Below are 21,907 nucleotides of genomic sequence, written 5' to 3' on the forward strand. Positions count from 1 at the left end.
TCTCCATGTGATTAAAGGAGTCAGGCGCAGGAGGGTAATCACCGAATACAGAGTTTATTCCTTCATTACACAAAATACGCTGGAATAGCGACCAACGAAACAGGCACAGGGGAAACTACCTACCCTGGCAATACACTGTAACGGTATCTCCATACAATACATAGGCACAGGGGAAATATCTACACTGGCAACAAAATGGTACGAGTAGCTCCACCGAGCTACACTACTCACATTCAAACAATCACCCACAATGACAAGGGGGCAGAGGGAACACTTATACACAGACTAATGAGGGGATTAGAGCCAGGTGTGTGTGATTGACAAGACAAGACAAATGTGATGATGATAATTGGGGCGGCAGTGGTTAGTAAGCCGGTGACGACGAATGCCGAAGCCTGCCCGAACAAGGAGGGGAGGCAGCCTCGGCGGAAGTTGTGACTCTCCAGCTCTGCTTTTGAGACGGTCATTTCTGAACCTACCTACTAATACAGCGTGAGTTATTTAGGCCATGTCATCCTGTTAACTTTCATACCCGATTTGTCACTGTCCCTCCAGCTTCTGCATTGCCTGCTAGCCTACTGTTGAGGATGTCGACCTACGAACAGGCTGCCTCTCCAACACCCAGACATGGATCTTCACCTCGAATCTCAGAATGCCACTACTACCCGTGACAGCAGCCTTCCAGACAATGCTCTCTAGCCCTGGTAAAAGGGAAATCTTCCAATTAGGCCTACCTCAAACTTTGGCGTAAGTGAGCTTAAGTAGCCTTTGAGTCCAGCGGGACAGATGCACAGTGTCAATAGGTCTATTGACGCAATTAGGCCTAGAGCTTGAATGACACTACTTGTAGGCTATAGAGATGGACACCATGGAATACTGCATAAAACCCGTCCTTAAAAAAAATATGTATTAGGGGGTATATCAGCTTTAATATTGCAGATATTGTCTGCATCACTTCCAATCCCCCATATGTTTTTTTTCTCTCGCAAATATATACTGTGTATATATATATATATATATATATATATATATATATATACACACATACATACATATATCCTTTAAAAATATATATTTCCCTTTATTACTTTCCAACCCCACCACCCCTTCCCTAATTGGAGTAAACTAGTGAACAACAACGCTTAGGCCTCTACTTCCAGCTTATACATACTATATACAGTGGGGGAAAAAAGTATTTAGTCAGCCACCAATTGTGCAAGTTCTCCCACTTAAAAAGATGAGAGAGGCCTGTAATTTTCATCATAGGTACACGTCAACTATGACAGACAAATTGAGGGAAAAAAATCCAGAAAATCACATTGTAGGATTTTTAATGAATTTATTTGCAAATTATGGTGGAAAATAAGTATTTGGTCAATAACAAAAGTTTCTCAATACTTTGTTATATACCCTTTGTTGGCAATGACACAGGTCAAACATTTTCTGTAAGTCTTCACAAGGTTGACCGGTTTGGCGGTGGGTCAGTCATGGTGTGGGGTGGCATTTCTTTGGGGGGCCGCACAGCCCTCCATGTGCTCGCCAGAGGTAGCCTGACTGCCATTAGGTACCGAGATGAGATCCTCAGACCCCTTGTGAGACCATATGCTGGTGCGGTTGGCCCTGGGTTCCTCCTAATGCAAGACAATGCTAGACCTCATGTGGCTGGAGTGTGTCAGCAGTTCCTGCAAGAGGAAGGCATTGATGCTATGGACTGGCCCGCCCGTTCCCCAGACCTGAATCCAATTGAGCACATCTGGGACATCATGTCTCGCTCCATCCACCAACGCCACGTTGCACCACAGACTGTCCAGGAGTTGGCGGATGCTTTAGTCCAGGTCTGGGAGGAGATCCCTCAGGAGACCATCCGCCACCTCATCAGGAGCATGCCCAGGCGTTGTAGGGAGGTCATACAGGCACGTGGAGGCCACACACACTACTGAGCCTCATTTTGACTTGTTTTAAGGACATTACATCAAAGTTGGATCAGCCTGTAGTGTGGTTTTCCACTTTAATTTTGAGGGTGACTCCAAATCCAGACCTCCATGGGTTGATACATTTGATTTCCATTGATCATTTTTGTGTGATTTTGTTGTCAGCACATTCAACTATGTAAAGAAAAAAGTATTTAATAAGATTATTTCATTCATTCAGATCTAGGATGTGTTATTTTAGTGTTCCCTTTATTTTTTTGAGCAGTGTACATTTTATGGACAGTACATTTTACAATAATTATATTTTGTTTGTTTTTACTCCTGAACTTCCTCTACCGTCAACCTCTCTGATCATTTTCATGATGTCCATCCTGTTTGCTTCTATATGCCATATCTTTCTAACTGTGCTCTTTCACAAAAGCTCTCAACCTATAACCTATGTACTTATTAACGACACAGTATGCTTTACATGAGTTATATTGTTGTTATTTGTTGTTATTAGTCCCATCATTCAGCTCCATTCAACACCTCCAATCTATCTGTTAACACCATCCATATTGGATTTCTATTTGCCATATATTTTTCAACTGTAGTGTGATATTTCACAAAAGTTCTGAACCCTTCTATTCTCATTGTTTCTACAGATTGTAAATTGAAAATAAACGTTTTTGCTAAAAGTATTATTATATTATTGATTGATTGACTATGACTTTTCAGATCACCAAGTAGTGCTATCTGCAGGGTTAGTTCCAGGTAAATATTGCAATCCTTCAGCCATCCCTGGACCTGTGTCCAAAAACAAGCTACAAATGGACAGTACCAAAACAAATTATCTAATGATTCTGTCTCCTCACAGTAAAATTTGCAGAGCTGGGAAGATTGTATCCCCCATATAAATAACATTATATTGGTACCAATAATTTTGTATAATATTTTAAATTGAAAAATTATACTTTTTGAATCCGGCGTCGTTTTGCGTATCAGTTCATAAACACTATGCCATGGAATCGGTACGTCAAAAATATCTTCCCAACTATTTTGCAATCTATATGGGATGGCTGTTAATCCTTTGGTCCTTAAATGAAACTAGTATACTTTATTTATCACACTTTTCTTTAACCAATTATGTTCTTTAATGCAGGGCTTCCATTTTTGCGGTAATGCTGCAATTATTTGGTTGTAATTTTGGGTAGAGCAGACATTTCCAAATGTTTTTGTTAGCTGCATGTGCAACATACCTCCACCAGTCCTACCTATTATATCATTTATGAAGATTATACCTTTTTTAAACATTTTTTCAAAAAAGTATTAGTATATTTGAGTTTAACCACAATATTTGTTGAATTATTTGTTCTGTCGTTTCTGGAGGATTCAATTGAAATTGCAACCACATTTCTATGGCTTGTTTTAGAAATAGGGATATTTGGGAGATTATTTCTTTTTCAAATAACTGAAAGTGAGAGGTTGTAATCTGAATAAAGGGAAAAAGGCCATTCTTGAACATGGTGTGAGACAATCTTACTAATTTGCTAGAGAACCAGTTCTGATTTAAGTCTAACTTTTTGATTGACTGAAGCTTTTAGTGATAGGTCTTGTGATTTAATATTTAATAATTTCTGTCCTCCGAATTCATATTCATTATATAAATAGTCCAGTTTAATTTTTTCTGGCTTGCTGTTTTCTCATATAATAAAAAAAACTGTTTGCTAGGCGTAGGCAAGTCCATAAGCAAATAGGTAAACTGGGATAATACTAAAGAGTTAATCAGGGTGATTTTTCCACAAATAGACAGGTATTTACCTTTACATGGTAGCAAGATCTTATCTATTTTTGCTAACTTTCTATTAAAATGTATTGGAGTGAGATCATTTATTTCATTTGGGATATGTATTCCGAGTATATCCACATCACCATCAGACCATTTTATTGGTAAACTACATGATCATGTAAAAATTTTATTTTTAGTGATCCAATACGTAATATAGTACATTTATCATAATTTGGTTGTAATCCAGAGAGGTTAGAAAATGTATCTAGATCCTCTATGAGGCTGTGGAGGGATTCAAGTTGTGGATTTAAAAGAAAACATGAATCAGCGTACAATGACACCTTTGTTTTTAAGCCCTGGATTTCTAATCCCTTGATATTATTGTTGGATCTGATTTTAATAGCTAACATTTCAATGGCCATAATAAATAGATATGCTGATAGTGGACAACCTTGTTTTACTCCTCTTTATTATTTACTATTTTACACCTAGCTTCACGTCTCCTCCCGTTGCTCCCCTCCGGCGCTCTGATTCGCCGGTCTACTGAGCCACCGGTCTGAGCGCACCACCTTGGCAACACCGGAATGGAAACCAAACGCACCCTAATCACCTCCAGCGCACCTGCACCTCATCATCTCATCACCACCCCTATTTAGACCTGGACTGTTCCTTATGATGTTGTGTGTGATTGTTTAGCTTCGTGTCGTGTACTCTGTCTTTGTTATTTATCTTTGTCATTGTTTAAGTAAGCCTTGACCTTGTTAATTTCTGCGTCTGCGTCCTGCCTCTTCGTATACTCAGTACTCGTCACACCTAGGGTTACTATACATATTTTTAACCCATTTTATAAGAGATTCTCCAAAATTGAAACGCTCGAGGCATATATATAAACTCCAGTCATACTTTATCAAATGCCTTTTCAAAGTCTGCTATGAATAGCAGGCCTGGTTTCCCAGATTTTTCATAGTGTTCTATTGTTTCCAGTACTTGCCTTATATTATCTCCAAAGTATCGTCCATGTAAATAACCTGTCTGATTAGAATGAATAATGTCTGACAATACCTTTTTAATTCTATGCGCTATACATTTTGCTAGAATTGTTGCATCACAACACTGAAGTGTAAGGGGCCACCAATGTTTTAAATGGACTGGATCTTTATATTTCCCACTTGTATCCTGTTTCAGTAATAATTAAATCAGACCTTCTTCTTGAGTGTCTGATAATCTATAATTTACATAGGAGTGGTTAAAACATGCTAATAACGGTCCTCTGAGTAAAGCAAAAAAAGTTTGGTATACCTTGACTGGTATGCCATCCAACCCTGGAGTTTTCCCGGACTTAAAGTCTTAAATTGCATCCAGAAGTTCCTCCTCTATAATTTCACCTTCACATGAGTCTTTCTGTATGGCTGTTAATTTTACATTATCAATAGAAAAAAAATCCCTACAATTAGCTTCAGTTAGAGGAGATGGAGGCGACTGAAACGAAAACATATGCTTAAAGTACTTTGCTTCCTCCTTCAAAATATCATTTGGTGAATCATGGGTGACTCCGTCATTTGTAAACAGTTTCCGTACATTATTTTTGGTAGCATTTCTATGTTGAAGATTAAAAAAGAATTTGGTGCATTTCTTCCCATATTCCATCCAGTTTTCTTTATTTTTTATAATATATTACACTTGATCTTTCTTGAATAAGTTTCTCCATTTCTTTTAGTTTTTCCTCTAATTTATTCTGAGCCTCTATCTTACAGTTTTTATCGCCATCTATCTGTTCTGTTAGACCTTCTATTTCCTTTGTTAGTATGGACTCTTTTGACCTAAATTGCTTTTGTTTTCAAGATGAGTACTGAATTGCTTGGCCTCTAAAGGTACATTTAAAAGTGTCCCATACAATAAGGGGATTTGCTGTACCTATCTTATGTCAGAAAAAAACAGTTATAAAGTCCTCTGTCCTAGTTAAAAACAAGTTATCATCCAATAAGCTTTGATTACATTTCCAATATCCTTGCCCACGTGGAAATTCAGTAAGAGTAATGTATATGCCAATTATATGATGGTCCGACCGCATTCTGTCCCCTATTAACACTTTTTAAACTTTTGGTGGCAACGAGAATTACATAAGAAAGAAGTCAAGACGACTAGCTTGATTGAGTCTCCGCCATGTATATCTCACTAGATCAGGATATTTTAGCCTCCATATATCTACTAGTTCTAATGTATCCATGACATTCATGATTTCATTAAGAGCATGAGGGTGATAGTTTGTAGTGTGATTTCCTTTAAGGTCCATTGAGCTATTTAAAACAGTATTATAATCTCCCACCATAATAATAGAGTCTTGTATTGCTTGCAGGGTTGATCATTTATTATATATATTGTCAAAGAAGTGTGGATCATCATTATTTGGTCCGTAAAGGTTAATGAGCTATATCTGTTTATGGTCCAAAAACATATTTAGAAGATCTGTTTGGACAATTTGCACATTCGGATCGAAATTACTGTTAATTAATATCATCACCCCTTTTGAGTTTCTTTGCCCTTGTGAAAACCTCCTTCCATCAGCAAGGGCATTGAAGATGAAACATGGCTGGGTTTTTCAGCATGACAATGATCCCAAACACACCGCCCGGGCAACGAAGGAGTGGCTTCGTAAGAAGCATTTCAAGGTCCTGGAGTGGCCTAGCCAGTCTCCAGACCTGAACCCAAAATAAAATATTTGGAGGGAGCTGAAAGTCCGTATTGCCCAGCGACAGCCCCGAAACCTGAAGGATCTGGAGAAGGTCTGTATGGAGGAGTGGGCCAAAATCCCTGCTGCAGTGTGTGCAAACGTGGTCAAGATCTACAGGAAACGTATGATCTCTGTAATTGCAAACAAAGGTTTCTGTACCAAATATTAAGTTCTGCTTTTCTGATGTATCAAATACTTATGTCATGCAATAAAATGCAAATTAATTACTTAAAAATCATACAATGTGATTTTCTGGATGTTTGTTTTAGATTCCGTCTCTCACAGTTGAAGTGTACCTATGATAACAATTACAGACCTCTACATGCTTTGTAATTAGGAAAACCTGCAAAATCAGCAGTGTATCAAATACTTGTTCTCCCCACTGTATCTATTCAAATATCTTGCATATCTTAATTTCCATCATTATCAATTAATATGCATAATAATGTGAAGGATTGTTACCTATAACCCATTGTACAGTGGGGAAAAAAAGTATTTAGTCAGCCACCAATTGTGCAAGTTCTCCCACTTAAAAAGATGAGAGAGGCCTGTAATTTTCATCATAGGTACACGTCAACTATGACAGACAAAATGAGAAAAAAATCCAGAAAATCACGTTGTAGGATTTTTAATGAATTTATTGGCATATTATGGTGGAAAATAAGTATTTGGTCAATAACAAAAGTTTCTCAATACTTTGTTATATACCCTTTGTTGGCAATGACACAGGTCAAACGTTTTCTGTAAGTCTTCACAAGGTTTTCACACACTGTTGCTGGTATTTTGGCCCATTCCTCCATGCAGATCTCCTCTAGAGCAGTGATGTTTTGGGGCTGTCGCTGGGCAACACAGACTTTCAACTCCCTCCAAAGATTTTCTATGGGGTTGAGATCTGGAGACTGGCTAGGCCACTCCAGGACCTTGAAATGCTTCTTACGAAGCCACTCCTTCGTTGCCCGGGCGGTGTGTTTGGGATCATTGTCATGCTGAAAGACCCAGCCACGTTTCATCTTCAATGCCCTTGCTGATGGAAGGAGGGTTTCACTCAAAATCTCACGATACATGGCCCCATTCATTCTTTCCTTTACACGGATCAGTCGTCCTGGTCCCTTTGCAGAAAAACAGCCCCAAAGCATGATGTTTCCAACCCCATGCTTCACAGTAGGTATGGTGTTCTTTGGATGCAACTCAGCATTCTTTGTCCTCCAAACATGACGAGTTGAGTTTTTACCAAAAAGTTATATTTTGGTTTCATCTGACCATATGACATTCTCCCAATCCTCTTCTGGATCATCCAAATGCACTTCAGACGGGCCTGGACATGTACTGGCTTAAGCAGGGGGACACGTCTCGCACTGCAGGATTTGAGTCCCTGGCGGCGTAGTGTGTTACTGATGGTTGGCTTTGTTACTTTGGTCCCAGCTCTCCGCAGGTCATTCACTAGGTCCCCCCGTGTGGTTCTGGGATTTTTGCTCACCGTTCTTGTGATCATTTTGACCCCACGGGGTGAGATCTTGCGTGGAGCCCCAGATCGAGGGAGATTATCAGTGGTCTTGTATGTCTTCCATTTCCTAATAATTGCTCCCACAGTTGATTTCTTCAAACCAAGCTGCTTACCTATTGCAGATTCAGTCTTCCCAGCCTGGTGCAGGTCTACAATTTTGTTTTTGGTGTCCTTTGACAGCTCTTTGGTCTTGGCCATTGTGAAGTTTGGAGTGTGACTGTTTGAGGTTGTGGACAGGTGTATTTTATACTGATAACAAGTTCAAACAGGTGCCATTAATACAGGTAACGAGTGGAGGACAGAGGAGCCTCTGAAAGAAGAAGTTACAGGTCTGTGAGAGCCAGAAATCTTGCTTGTTTGTAGGTGACCAAATACTTATTTTCCACCATAATTTGCAAATAAATTCATTAAAAATCCTACAATGGGATTTTCTGGATTTTTTTTCCTCAATTTGTCTGTCATAGTTGACGTGTACCTATGATGAAAATTACAGGCCTCTCTCATCTTTTTAAGTGGGAGAACTTGCACAATTGGTGGCTGACTAAATACTTTTTTGCCCCACTGTATTTCATTACATTTTTGTCAAGCAATTATTATTTTAGCAAACAATTAGTGGTTCATCCTATATCCTTACCCCCTTGCAACAGATGTGGGTTACACACACACACACACACACACACACACTCAACCCCTTTCCTCCACAATCAACCATAAGCTCAGATGCTCAACGGTTGTTACATCCCAGAGCCCAATTCAAGAAAGGACCTGATTTACGAATGCATATACAGTTATAGCTGTTTGAGAAAGCATGCAAGATTGAGCAAAAATTGACAACAATGTGAGATTTGATTAACCTATGTCAAGTCCTAGGTGATGGAGATCAGATCCACCCTCTTCCCCTGAGACACAAACACTCTGGTCCCCCGTTGTAACCATTTTTCCCAAGCATCTCCGTGCAGTCAGACCTTTGATTATTTTGTGCCACCAGGGCCACAATAATATGCCCCCTCTCTGATTGTCCGAGTATGACCCCCTCCCCATGGGTTACTGCAGCCAGTGTTGCCAGCACTGCCACGGTGGGGGTACCCCACCGGAATCCCCGCCGGCTAGGTACAAGGTCGTCAAGGTTCTCATTGGCAGCTTTGAGAATTTCCTTGTATATTATGTTCTCCCATTAGGGGGTTCTGGCTTTGTAGGACCAACCCTGCCAGGCAGGCTCAGAATCTTGAAGGGGCGGTGCTGCTCTAGTAGGTCTCTGACCTTATTTATCTTTCTGTTTTGGCTGCATATAGGGAACTTACAGCAGGGCCATAAAACAGATGGGGACTTCTCTTTGGTGTATGGGTCGCTCAGTTGGGTGTCTAGGATATAGGGTTAGGGACCGTTCCATCATGATAGGACAATAAAAAAATAGATTAGATGTATACTTTACTTTATTTTAAAATGTATATCCCTCATCTGCACAAAATTGAAAGCTCTCTCTCACAACCCCTGCTCACAGACACACGTTGGTTCTGGGATATGCAACCATTTCCTTTCTCACGCACTTAACGCCACACTTTTTTTGTGGTCCTCTGTAGCTCAGCTGGTAGAGCACGGCGCTTGTAACGCCAAGGTAGTGGGTTCGATCCCCGGGACCACCCATACACAAAAAAATGTATGCATGCATGACTGTAAGTCGCTTTGGATAAAAGCGTCTGCTAAATGGCATATTATATTATATTATTATATATTATATATATATTATATTTTTCAAACACAAAAACGCACACCACACCTTCCATCACAATACATACCCACATACTGTGCTTTCTATGTCTTCTGTTTGCTATGTTTTTATCTCCACTATGTTGATTGAGTACTTGTGTTCTAATTAGTTATATTTGAAGATGTATTAATTTTGCTATCCTTTCTTGTAATACCGTCTTATCCCTTTATAAAATAATATAAATACTATAAATGCGCTTTATTATTACAATCCCTACCATGGCTACTATTGGGTGTTCAATTATTCGACTCCTCTATTAGAACATTCAGAATAGCCGCGGAACATTTGGTTGTCAACATACAGTTTATCGACTACGAGAGCAACACGCTTCCCTTTTAATCTATTTTCCTTGAATATTGGGTACTGAACATTGCGCCGTTCTGCAATCTCCCTCGGAACTGATCATTCATGCCTATTTTCATGACAGCAAGTCTTTTACCTAGGCTTTTAACCATTACTTTATCCTTAAAGAAAGCAAATTTGGCAACAATTGGACGCTCATATCTCTGTCCACTTTGTCCGAAATGGTGTACACGTTCTAGTTGGATTTTATGGATTTTATCACATGATTTGGAAAGGCACGGTTGACAGTTCACATGTGTATTGAACATTCATATTGAAATGCACAGCCTTACCCAAGATCCATAAGTAAGGCTGTGCATTTCAATATGAATGTTCAATACACATAGTAGGTTGACTGGTGAGCTAATGTGGCTCATTTCACAGTGGTGTCAAAGTCCTGCAATAAGAGCTACGATGCTAATATATGTGTAAACTCTTCACAGTTGTGTTCTGTGGGTGTCACTGAATAGGCTGATACCCCATTTAATTGATCCACAATCCATAGGTAAGGCTGTACAGTGAAATAGAAGTATGCCTCCAATGCAATTATTAAGTCTAATACATCCACAGTGCGATTTCAGCTGATTTGTCATTTTTTGTCAAATTAACAAATTATTGTATTTTGTTAAATTTATATAACAACATTCCAAACTTGTTAAGCATTATCTAGTCTAAATACGGCATGATTCCACTATTTGTATACGTTTGCATCAGTTTCAATGCAGGACATTTATATTGAAGGCGAACCTCAACTTCTTCCATTGTGGCTAATAGTTATTGTATCTAGCTTCACATAGGTTGCTTTGGCAGTGCTGGCCGCTGCTGAAAATGACAAATCTGCAGATTACCTGCTTTTCCGACAGTAACGATTGACGGGGGTCGAGGAGAAAGAAAGAGGGAGAACGGTTGTGCCACTTCTCATGCTCTCAAAATGTCGGTGCCTGGAGAAGACACGTTTCCGAGGTCAGCAGGACGATTATGCGATGGAGTTACGTCGGGATGACACCGGGCCGCTAGCAAATTCAGGAGAAGAGGAATATTGGAGAAAGGTGGATTTCTGAGGAGGAATGGAGGGGGAAAAAGAGGAAGAAGAAGAGAATGAGGAAAGCAGAGGTTGGATTTGAATTTGAGGAAGATGGCGATAAAAATGGAGATGGGGAGTCAAAGAAGATTGGTGTCAAGTGCAAACAGAGTGAGCCGTGGGCCAGACCGAGTTGCAGAGGTGTAATGGAAGTGAATGAGGGTGAGTTAAGTGAGGTGGAAGGTGTGGTGAAAAGCTCGGAGCCAGAGCCTGACATCGATGGACATGATAAAGAAGAATCTGGTCCAGTAGGAGTGACATCTTTGGAGAAAGTGGATCCATGCCTTTTGAGAAAGTGGATCCAGAATCAGATTAGTGCAGAAGGTGCCGTATGCTGAGGCAGTGAAGAAAGTAGAGGAGGATGGGTCAAGGGTGAAGGATCCTGAGAGGATCCCTGTGAGTAGTAGATCTGTGCCAGCACAGAGGGATAGGCCAACGAGTGATATATGATTCAGTAAGGTTGGCTTCTTAAAGTTCCTAGCAATGGTTATCAACTGTATCGCAGAAATGGAACGTAAATCACAGAAAATAGATGTTGTGGTGGCAGCTGCAGAGAAGTGTTTGGGTATACGAGATTTGACTTCAGAATAGTTATAGGGTGTGTTGAGTGGTGGTGTCCCGTGCTCCTAGGCCGTTGGCATGGTGCAGGAGCAGTAGGGTCAAAGTAGTGAAATGGGGAAGTGGGTTTTTAATGAGTGTAGGGTTAGTTGGGAGTTTAGTTTTTTTTTAAAAATTATTTGGTATTTTTCCTTTTCCCATTTTGTAGAACAAAGTATAATGGATTTATATTATTGTCAGAAGGCGACGGTGAAATGCGGTAGGCGAAGTCAAACGCAGGACACAGAGCTTACTGGAAACGTACTTTACTTGAAAGTAACCAGAGAAGAAAACCATCTCCATACAAGGAGGAAAACAACCCGCACACTAACACTGCCGAAGACGAATACAATAACACACAACACACAATGCACGACAGAGGGTTAAATAGGGGAAACAATACAACTTAATGGGGAACAGGTGTACACAATCAGGACAAAACAAGTCAAACACCGAAACATAGATCGGTGGCAGCTAGTAGGTTCCGGGGACGACGAACGCCGAAACCTGCCCGAGCAAGGAGGAGGAGCAGCCTCGGCTGATTCCGTGACAGTACCCCCCCTTGACGCGCGGCATCAGCCGTGCGCCGACCCCGGCCTCGGGGACGGCCAGGAGGATGCGGACCAGGGCGAGTCGGATGACTCCGGTGGAAGTCCCTCAACATGGAGGGATCTAGAATGTCCCTCCTGGGGACCCAGCACCGTTCCTCCGGACCGTACCCCTCCCACTCCACGAGATACTGCAGGCCCCCCGTCTGACGCCTCGAATCCAAGATGGAACGGACTGAGTACGCCGGAGCCCCCTCGATGTCCAACGGGGGCGGAGGAGCCTCTCGTACCTCATTCTCCTGGAGTGGACCAGCCACCACCGGCCTGAGGAGAGACACATGGAACGAGGGGTTAATGCGATAATACCTGGGCAGTTGTAACCTATAACATACCTCGTTCAATCTCCTCAGGACTTTAAAGGGCCCCACAAACCGCCGACCCAGCTTCCGGCAGGGCAGGCGAAGGGGCAGGTTTCGGGTCGGGAGCCAGACCCGGTCTCCTGGTGCATACACCGGAGCCTCACTGCGGTGGCGATCGGCGCTCGCCTTTTGCGGCCTGATGGCACGCTGCAGATGGACATGCGCAGCGTTCCAAGTTTCCTCCGAGCGCCGAAACCACTCGTCCACCGCAAGGGCTTCGGTCTGGCTCTGATGCCAAGGTGCCAGAACCGGCTGATAACCTAACACACACAGGAAAGGCGTCAGGTTAGTGGACGAATGGCGGAGGGAGTTTTGGGCTATCTCTGCCCAGGGAATATATCCCGACCACTCCTCTTACCGGTCCTGGCAATACGACCTCAGAAACCTACCCACATTCTGGTTAACTCTCTCCACCTGCCCATTTATTTCGGGGTGAAAACCTGAGGTAAGGCTAATCGAGACCCCCAGACATTCCATAAATGCCCTCCAGACTCTAGAGGTGAACTGGGGACCCCGATCAGACACTATATCCTCAGGCACCCCATAGTGCCGGAAGACGTGTGTAAACAGGGCCTCAGCAGTTTGTAGGGCAGTAGGGAGACCTGGCAGGGGAATGAGACGGCAGGCTTTAGAAAACCGATCCACAACGACCAAGATCGTAGTGTTCCCCTGGGAGGGGGGAAGGTCCGTGACAAAATCCACTGATAGGTGAGACCACGGCCGTTGTGGAACGGGTAGGGGCTGTAACTTCCCCCTGGGCAGGTGTCTAGTTGCCTTACACTGGGCGCACACCGAACAGGAGGAAACATAAACCCTCACGTCCTTGGCTAAGGTTGGCCACCAGTACTTCTCACTAAGGCAGTGCACTGTCCGACCAATACCCGGATGACCAGAGGAGGGTGACGTGTGAGCCCAGTATATCAACCGGTTGCGAACCTCGAGCGGCACGTACCTCCGACCCTCTGGACACTGTGGAGGAGTAGGGTCGGAACGTAAAACCCGCTCGATTTCCGCATCCTTCTCCAACACCACCGGTGCCACTAAACAAGACACTAAACAAGAGTATGGGAGTGGGCTCAATGGACCTCTCCTCTGTGTCATATAGTCGGGACAGGGCGTCTGCCTTAGCGTTCTGGGACCCTGGTATATAGGTGAGCTTAAATACAAAGCGGGAAAGAAACATTGACCACCTTGCCTGGCGAGGATTCAGCCTCCTCGCTACCTGGATGTACTCCAGGTTACGATGGTCAGTCAGAATGAGAAAAGGGTGTTGAGCCCCCTCAAGCCAATGTCTCCACACCTTCAGGGCTTGAACCACAGCCAGCAGCTCCCTATCCCCACGTCATAATTGCGCTCCGCCTTACTGAGCTTCTTAGAATAGAAAGCACAGGGGCGGAGTTTAGGTGGTGTACCCGAGCGCTGAGACAGCACAGCGCCGATCCCAGCCTCGGAAGCGTCCACCTCCACCTGGAATGCCAAAGAGGGAACCGGATGCGCCAGCACCGGAGCCGAGGTAAACAGATCCTTCAGACGTTTAAACGCCCTGTCCGCCTCAGCTGACCACTGCAGGCGCACCGGACCCCCCTTTAGCAGAGAGGTAATGGGAGCTGCTACCTGTCCAAAGCCCCGGATAAACCTCCGGTAGTAATTGGCAAAACCCAAGAAGTGCTGCACCTCCTTTACCGTGGTGGGAGTCTGCCAATTACGCACGGCAGAAACGCGGTCAATCTCCATCTTTACCCCTGACGCGGACAACCGATGTCCCAGGAAGGAGATGGACTCCTGGAAGAACAGACATTTATCCGCCTTCGCATACAGGTCATGCTCCAACAGTCTACCAAGCACTCGACGCACCAGGGACACATGCTCGGCTCGTGTAGCGGAATATATTAGAATGTCATCAATATATCCCACAACACCCTGTCCATGCAAGTCCCGGAAAATCTCGTCCACAAATGATTGGAAGACTGAAGGAGCATTCATTAACCCGTATGGCATGACGAGGTACTCATAGTGACCCGAGGTGGTACTGAATGCTGTCTTCCACTCATCTCCCTCCCTAATGCGCACCAGGTTGTACACGCTCCTGAGATCCAATTTTGTGAAGAATCGCGCCCCGTGTAAAGACTCCGTCATACTAGCAATCAGAGGGAGAGGATAGTTGTATTTGATGGTGATCTGATTTAGACCACGGTAATACACGGGCGTAAACCCCCATCCTTCTTCTTCACAAAAAAGAAACTTGAGGAAGCAGGGGAAGTAGACGGCCGTATGTAACCCTGTCTCAAAGATTCAGTGACGTAGGTTTCCATAGCGGCCGTCTCCTCCTGAGACAGAGGATACACATGACTACGTGGAAGCGCAGCGCCTACCTGGAGGTCTATCGCACAATCCCCCTGTCGATGAGGTGGTAATTGAGTTGCCTTCTTCTTACTGAAGGCGAGAGCCAAATCGGCATACTCAGGTGGAATATGCAAGGTGGGAACTTGGTTCGAGCTTTCCACCGTCGTTGCCCCTACGGAAACGCCTACACACCGCCCAGTACACTGATCAGACCATCCCTGGAGAGCTCTCTGCTGCCATGAAATGTTGGGGTCATGAGCGGTTAACCAGGGAAGCCCCAACACCAGAGGAAACGCAGGAGAATCAATCAAATACAAACGTACTATCTCCTCATGACCCTCCTGCATTTTCATCCGGAGAGGCGCCGTGACCTCCCTAATCAACCCAGACCCCAATGGGCGGCTATCTAGGGCATGAATGGGGAAGGGCACATCAACAGGTACGATAGGAATCCCTAACTTATAGGTGAACTGGCGATCAATCTACTAGCGCCTTATGCTGGGAGTGAGGAGAAACCTTGGGAAACACCACTTGAATACACATATGATCAGCAGAGAGCTCTGGGTGAGTTGGTGCCTACTCACCTGGAATGACTCATCAGTGCGTCGCCCACTGCCTCGATTCCTAGGAGGCCCTCCCCAGCACCGACCAGCAGTGTGTCCTCTGCGGCCACAGTTGGTGCAGGGGACGGCCTCCCTCCTGGTCTCCCTCCTGGTCTCCCTAGCACCAGCACCCCCGAGCTCCATAGGGGTCAGCTCGGAAGTGCTGGGGGATGGAATGGACGGCCCCAAATCCGGACGTCCGCGGGTAGCCAACAGGGTATCCAGGCGAATCGACATGTCCACCAGTTGGTCAAAGCTGAGGTTGGTGTCCCTGCAGGCTAATGCCCGACGCACGTCCTCCCTCAGGCTGCATCTGTAGTGGTCGATGAGGGCCCTCTCATTCCATCCCGTGTTGGCTGCTAGCGTCCAGAAGTCCAGCGCGAACTCCTGTGCGCTCCTCCTCTCCTGTCTAAGGTGGAATAGACGCTCACCCGCCGCTTTACCCTCTGGGGGATGATCGAATACTGCCCGGAAGCGGTGGGTGAACTCCGCATAGCTGACCGTAGCGGCGTCTATCCCACCCCATTCGGCATTGGCCCATTCCAGCGCCTTGCCGGACAGACAGGAGATGAGGGAAGAAACGCTCTCGTATCCCGAGGGCGCCGGGTGAATGGTTGCTAGGTAGAGTTCAACCTGGAGTAGGAAACCCTGACACCCGGCCGCGGTGCCATCATAAACCCTCGGGAGCGAGAGCCGAATCCCACTGGACTCCGGAGATGGACCGATGGGTATGGCTGATGGTGGTGGTATCGTAGGATGAGGTGTGGGCAAACCTCCACTCTCCCATCGCCTCAAGGTGTCCCATCACCCCTTGGATGGTGGTGCCCAGGTGCTGGATCACGGCCTCTTCTTGGGTTACACGCTCCTCCAGGGCTCCCCTGAGCGCGGACGATCCTGCTGACTCCATCGGAAGGTGTGTTATTCTGTCAGAAGGCGACGGTGAAATGCGGTAGGCGAAGTCAAACGCAGGACACAGAGCTTACTGGAAACGTACTTTACTTGAAAGTAACCAGAGAAGAAAACCATATCCATACAAGGAGGAAAACAACCCGCACACTAACACTGCCGAAGACGAATACAATAACACACAACACACAATGCACGACAGAGGGTTAAATAGGGGAAACAAAAGTTGAACAAGAAAAATGTCCCTCCTAATTTCACTGCAAATAGGCTGTGTTGTTTTCATATAATTTGGCTGATTAGGCTTGTGCACATTTACATGAGTGTTTCATTAGCTAGTTAGCTAAGTTACTGACTAAGCTTAATTCTTATTCATGTTGCATTTCAGGTGGAGTGGCATTGCTGACAGACCAGCATGCTGACAGGCCAGGACCCATATTCTCAAAGAATCTCAGAGTAGGAGTACTGATCTTTGGATCAGTTTTGCCTTCACATTGACTACAATTACATTGACAAGGGGGAGGTTATCCTAGATCCCTACTCTGAGACGCTTTGTGAATATGGGCCCTGGAAGAAAGCTGTTGCCCAATACCTTGCACAGCAGTCACTTCACCACAGGACCGTAGAGCAACACTGTTCCTGGAGTGCCGCAGGTACTGCAGGGTTTTGTTCCAAATACTGTAAGCCCTAAACCAGGGGTGCGTTCAGTTCGCTTGAACATTTGCTACATTGCGGAATGGTTTGTACTGAACGACACGTTTTCCCAAAATGTTATTGAACAGACTTCGAGATACGTTTGCTCAGTGTGTGTGCCGGGGTGTGGCTTGAAGCAACAAGTGACTTATTTAAAGTGCGGTGGTGCATTTTGAACATACAACCCAACTCTTTCCCATTTTTGAACTGGTCGTTTAGTACAGCGCTGTTTCCGTTCAATTGAAAGTTCTATTACGTTTTTATGTAGTGATGGATGAGAGTGGCAAGATGGCGCCGATGGACATAGTTGCCCTGTTAATGGCTCCTAAGACAAGCATTTCGCTACACCCACAATAACATCTGCTAAATATGTGTATGCAACCAATAAAACTTGATTTGATTTGATGCAGCCCTGACTAACTGAGCTAATTGATCAGTTCAGTGATTGCCTAAATTCGACGGTCTTCCATGTCTGTTAATTGGGAGTACAGCAACACTCTCTCTGTCTCACAATACCTGTTGAAAGTAAATGCCTGCATGTAACCACTCAATTTCATACAAACTGCTACGGACGCAATCACTGACTTATAATCACTTTGTCTACTTGTCCCATTCTTCAATCTTGTCTGGGATATATATATATATATATTAGACACCTGTGTGATGTCTGATATTCACGAATAAAAATGTATTCACCTGGACATGAGACTTGCATTTACATTAGACCTTTTGAACCATAAAGCTCTAAGTGTTGTCTAAATTTAAGTTACCACAGAAGTTAGTGTGAAGATTAACGTGACATGAAAAAGTTATTGTTTTGTAATCTAACAATAAAAAAAGTTTATACAAAACTTTCTTGCATTTGTTCATCCCCAAAATGTGGCCTTTGAAAGCCTTGATAGTTGCATCCTTCCTCAGGTCACTATTATGTAATGTAGGTGGATGTAAATTATCCAAACATTAATAAACTATATTCATCAATCTGACTCCATTATCATGTGAATGCTATAGGCCCATAACCATGTCATAATATGTCATAACAGCTGACATAACCTGTTATAATATAGTCATAACACTGTCATGACACATATTTAGGCCTGTTGTGACATATAATGCGTTATTTTATGGCTGGTTATGACACATACTTAAGAGTGTAAAAACTCACAAAACCTACCACACAAGGCAAAACATTCCATTACACAATAGCCTATGTGTTACCAGTATGTTTGTTGTATATATATATTTTTATGACCATATTAAATTATAATTGTTGGGGTTGGGCGTCAAACTCCAACTGCTCAACGCCAAAGTAGATAATGCTTCAGCGGATATGCTACAGCAGGAAGCTTGAATTTATATATAGGGAAAAGGAACACACACAAGCTCAGGTTGTTGAATCAAACACCAATAGAGCTCTAACCCCCACACCCAAATCTCCAATTTCATATCCACCCCCACCCATCTAAATAAATTAAAATACTATTAGGCAGATTTCACAGGATGGCGGTGGGTTTATAATTATACATGACATCTTTGAGAGATAAAGTGATTACTCTGGATGCCAGTCAGGCTAGGGAGTGGGGACAGAGACATTTTCTTTGCTTAGCAACCAGTCATTATCCTCGGGAGTGGATCGAGGTGACTGGCCATCCGTCGATCTCTGGTTGTCCGCCTATCTCCCCTGCCCCCTGGGGGGGGGGGTGTTAATGCATATAGTCCGGGTGGCCATTTGATTAATTGTTCAGCAGTCTTATGGATTGTGGGTAGAAGCTGTTAAGGAGCTTTTTAGACCTAGACTTGGTGCTCCGGTACCACTTGCCGTGCGGTAGCAGAGAGAACAGTCTATGACTTGGGTGACTGGAGTCTTTGACAATTTTTTGGGCCTTCCTCTGACACCGCCTAGTATATAGGTCCTGGATGGCAGGAAGCTTGGCCCCAATTATGTAATGGGCTGTACGCACTACCCTCTGTAGCGCCTTACGGTTGGATGCCGAGCAGTTGCCATACCAGGCGGTGATGCTCTCATTGGTGCAGCTGTATAACTTTTTGAGGATCTGGGGACCCATGCCAAATCTTTTTAATCTCCTGAGGGGGAAAAGGCGTTGTCGTGCCCTCTTCACGACTTTCTTGTTGCTGATGACGCTGATGAATGCAGGAGCATAATTCAGGTTCAGGACAAGACACCCTCTTTTTGACTGATGACTGATATAAGGGCATGTACACGATAGGCCAATCTGGCTTATGATTATGATGCTCATAATGCTTCTTGACAGTGTCATAAAGTGTATTTTCTTAGTCCAAGTAAAGTGACACAGGATGGTCATAATGCTTCTTGACAGTGTCATAAAGTGTATTTTCTTAGTTCAAGGAAAGTGACACAGGATGGTCATAATGCTTCATAACAGTGTAATAAAGTGTATTTTCTACAAGTTATTTAAAATATGCTGAAAAAAACATGACTGTAAAGAATTTATTACAACAACAACAAAGGATTTAAGAAACAAACTTTCAAATGAAAGGAAACTTCATGGCAGAGAAAAAACGAATTTAAATAAATGTGGGATTTGAGACTCTTATGTAGATGTCATAACCAACCATAAAATAACGCAATGTACTGTATGTCACAACAGGTGTAAATATATGGCTCATGACAGTTTTATGACCATATTATGACATAGTTATGACCACTGGGTGTCAAGTAAATTGTTACCGGGATTTTCTAAATTAAACTTACACATCTCTATGTCCAATTTCAACTTAGTGCCAAATAGAGCTGTATTCCGACATTCTCTGCTGTGTTGCGTGCTACGCACTCATTAATGCCAGTGTGCCTGTGGATTGAGCCTATAGCTGCCGTGTGACCTGACGGGAGGACAAGCTACGAATCAACAAGCCACTGTGGACCAGATTGACGGCTGCCGGCGAGCGAGAAGGAACGGAGAGGAGACCTTTTGGAAATTGGGAGGGTGAACGCTTCACCCTTCCCAAAGCTAAGTACCTCTCCATATTCCATTTCCAACATTTCACCTGCTAGCACTGCCTGACGACATTCTCTACTGCTTTGTGTGCTATGCACTTGTTAATGCCAGTGCACCTACTGTGAGCCAGAGAGGAGGCCTTTTGGAATACTGGGAGGGTGAAGCACGTTCACCCTTCTCTAAGTAGCCTACCCTTCTCATTCCATCCACACCAGTATAGACTCCCAACCGGGGCAAATTCATTTAAATCACACTCGACAATTCATTGTGGATTATAGTGACTTTCTGCCACTCACATCTGAACTATTTAAGTCACTAGTGTCCCCCCCACTGGCTCTTACTACAAAGACAATTGAAAACCTGAACTTTCATGATTAGACATGATTGGCCTTTATTGATACCAGATAACGTTCCTGGAGCCACTATCCCCCACCTCCATTTATTTTGGTTTAAATTACTGTATCAAGCCTTGCTTTTTCCATTTAAGTTTGGTTTAAGTTGTATGAACATTTCTGTAACATCTCTCTTCTCTCTTTCTGGGTGAGTTCGTTTTGCATGATCCGGTGCCCTAGATGGGTGGAGATTTCAATTAAGGACCAATGGAATGGTCTACAATGTGCTAACTCCACCCATGCGGGGCACCGGGTTATGTTAAACGAATTGGCCCACTCTCTGACCCCTAAGCCCTCACCCGTGACCTCCCATTGGCCCAGGACCTCCTGTCTAACCCTCTAATCACAGTCTATCTGACAGGAAGTTACTCCAGTAGACAGGTTTATGGTGCATAGGGCTTCTCCACTCCTCATGTGAATGTGTATGATGAGGATTTTTCAGTTAAGCATAGTAAGCAAAGTTAAATCACCATGACAAGCTAACAATGTATGGTTAAATAGTTAATCACAACATGACAAGAAGAGGCCTGAAACAGAGCCAGGAAATGGCTCAGGGAATTGTGAAACAGAGCCAGGAAAGGGCTCAGGGATTTTTGAGGACTAATTGTTATTTCAGAAAATGGACCTGTTATGTTTAAGAATCAATTAAAGGGTTAGAACAGTAGAACAGAGCCAGAAAAGGAAATGGCTCAGTATTCCGTCTCACACAAGGACAAAGCCAGGAAATGGCTCAGTATATGCCTATGGAGCAAAAACCACTTAAAGGGTTAACAGAGCCAGGTAATGGCTCTGTTAGTTTTTACACGACAGGGTCTTTTTACCCGACAGGGCTTGGTCCCACCACCATTGTTTCAGGAAACAGATTGAGTAGAAGGAAAGGAAGTCAGATTGTGCCACCATTATAAAATAAGGAGGGGAAGATGAAAACTGTATATCAACTGAGAGCTGAGAGTTGGAAAGGGAGATGCTTTGCAAACCACCTCGGCTTTGTCTATTTGTAATAAAGTCAATCTTAATTCTACAAAAACTCTGAAATACTTTGGTTCTTTGATTAGTATATGGATGAAATTTGCCACATCATGTATTAGTTCTTCAAATAGTATCGGTAGGGAGCCCAGCGCCTAAGGAGTTGGACCTATAACGGAAAGGTGGCTGCTTCGAATCCCGGGCCAGGCGCTGGAAAAATGGAGGGAATTGATCTGGCAACTGGAGGGCTGCTGGGTTCACATCCTAAAAATATTCCCCTACTGTTGGCCCTTGAGCAAGGCCATTAACAGCACAACATGCTCTCCATCCAGGGGTGCTGC

The sequence above is a fragment of the Coregonus clupeaformis genome, chromosome 35 (genome assembly GCF_020615455.1).
Source record: "Coregonus clupeaformis isolate EN_2021a chromosome 35, ASM2061545v1, whole genome shotgun sequence".
Lineage (NCBI taxonomy): Eukaryota > Metazoa > Chordata > Actinopteri > Salmoniformes > Salmonidae > Coregonus > Coregonus clupeaformis.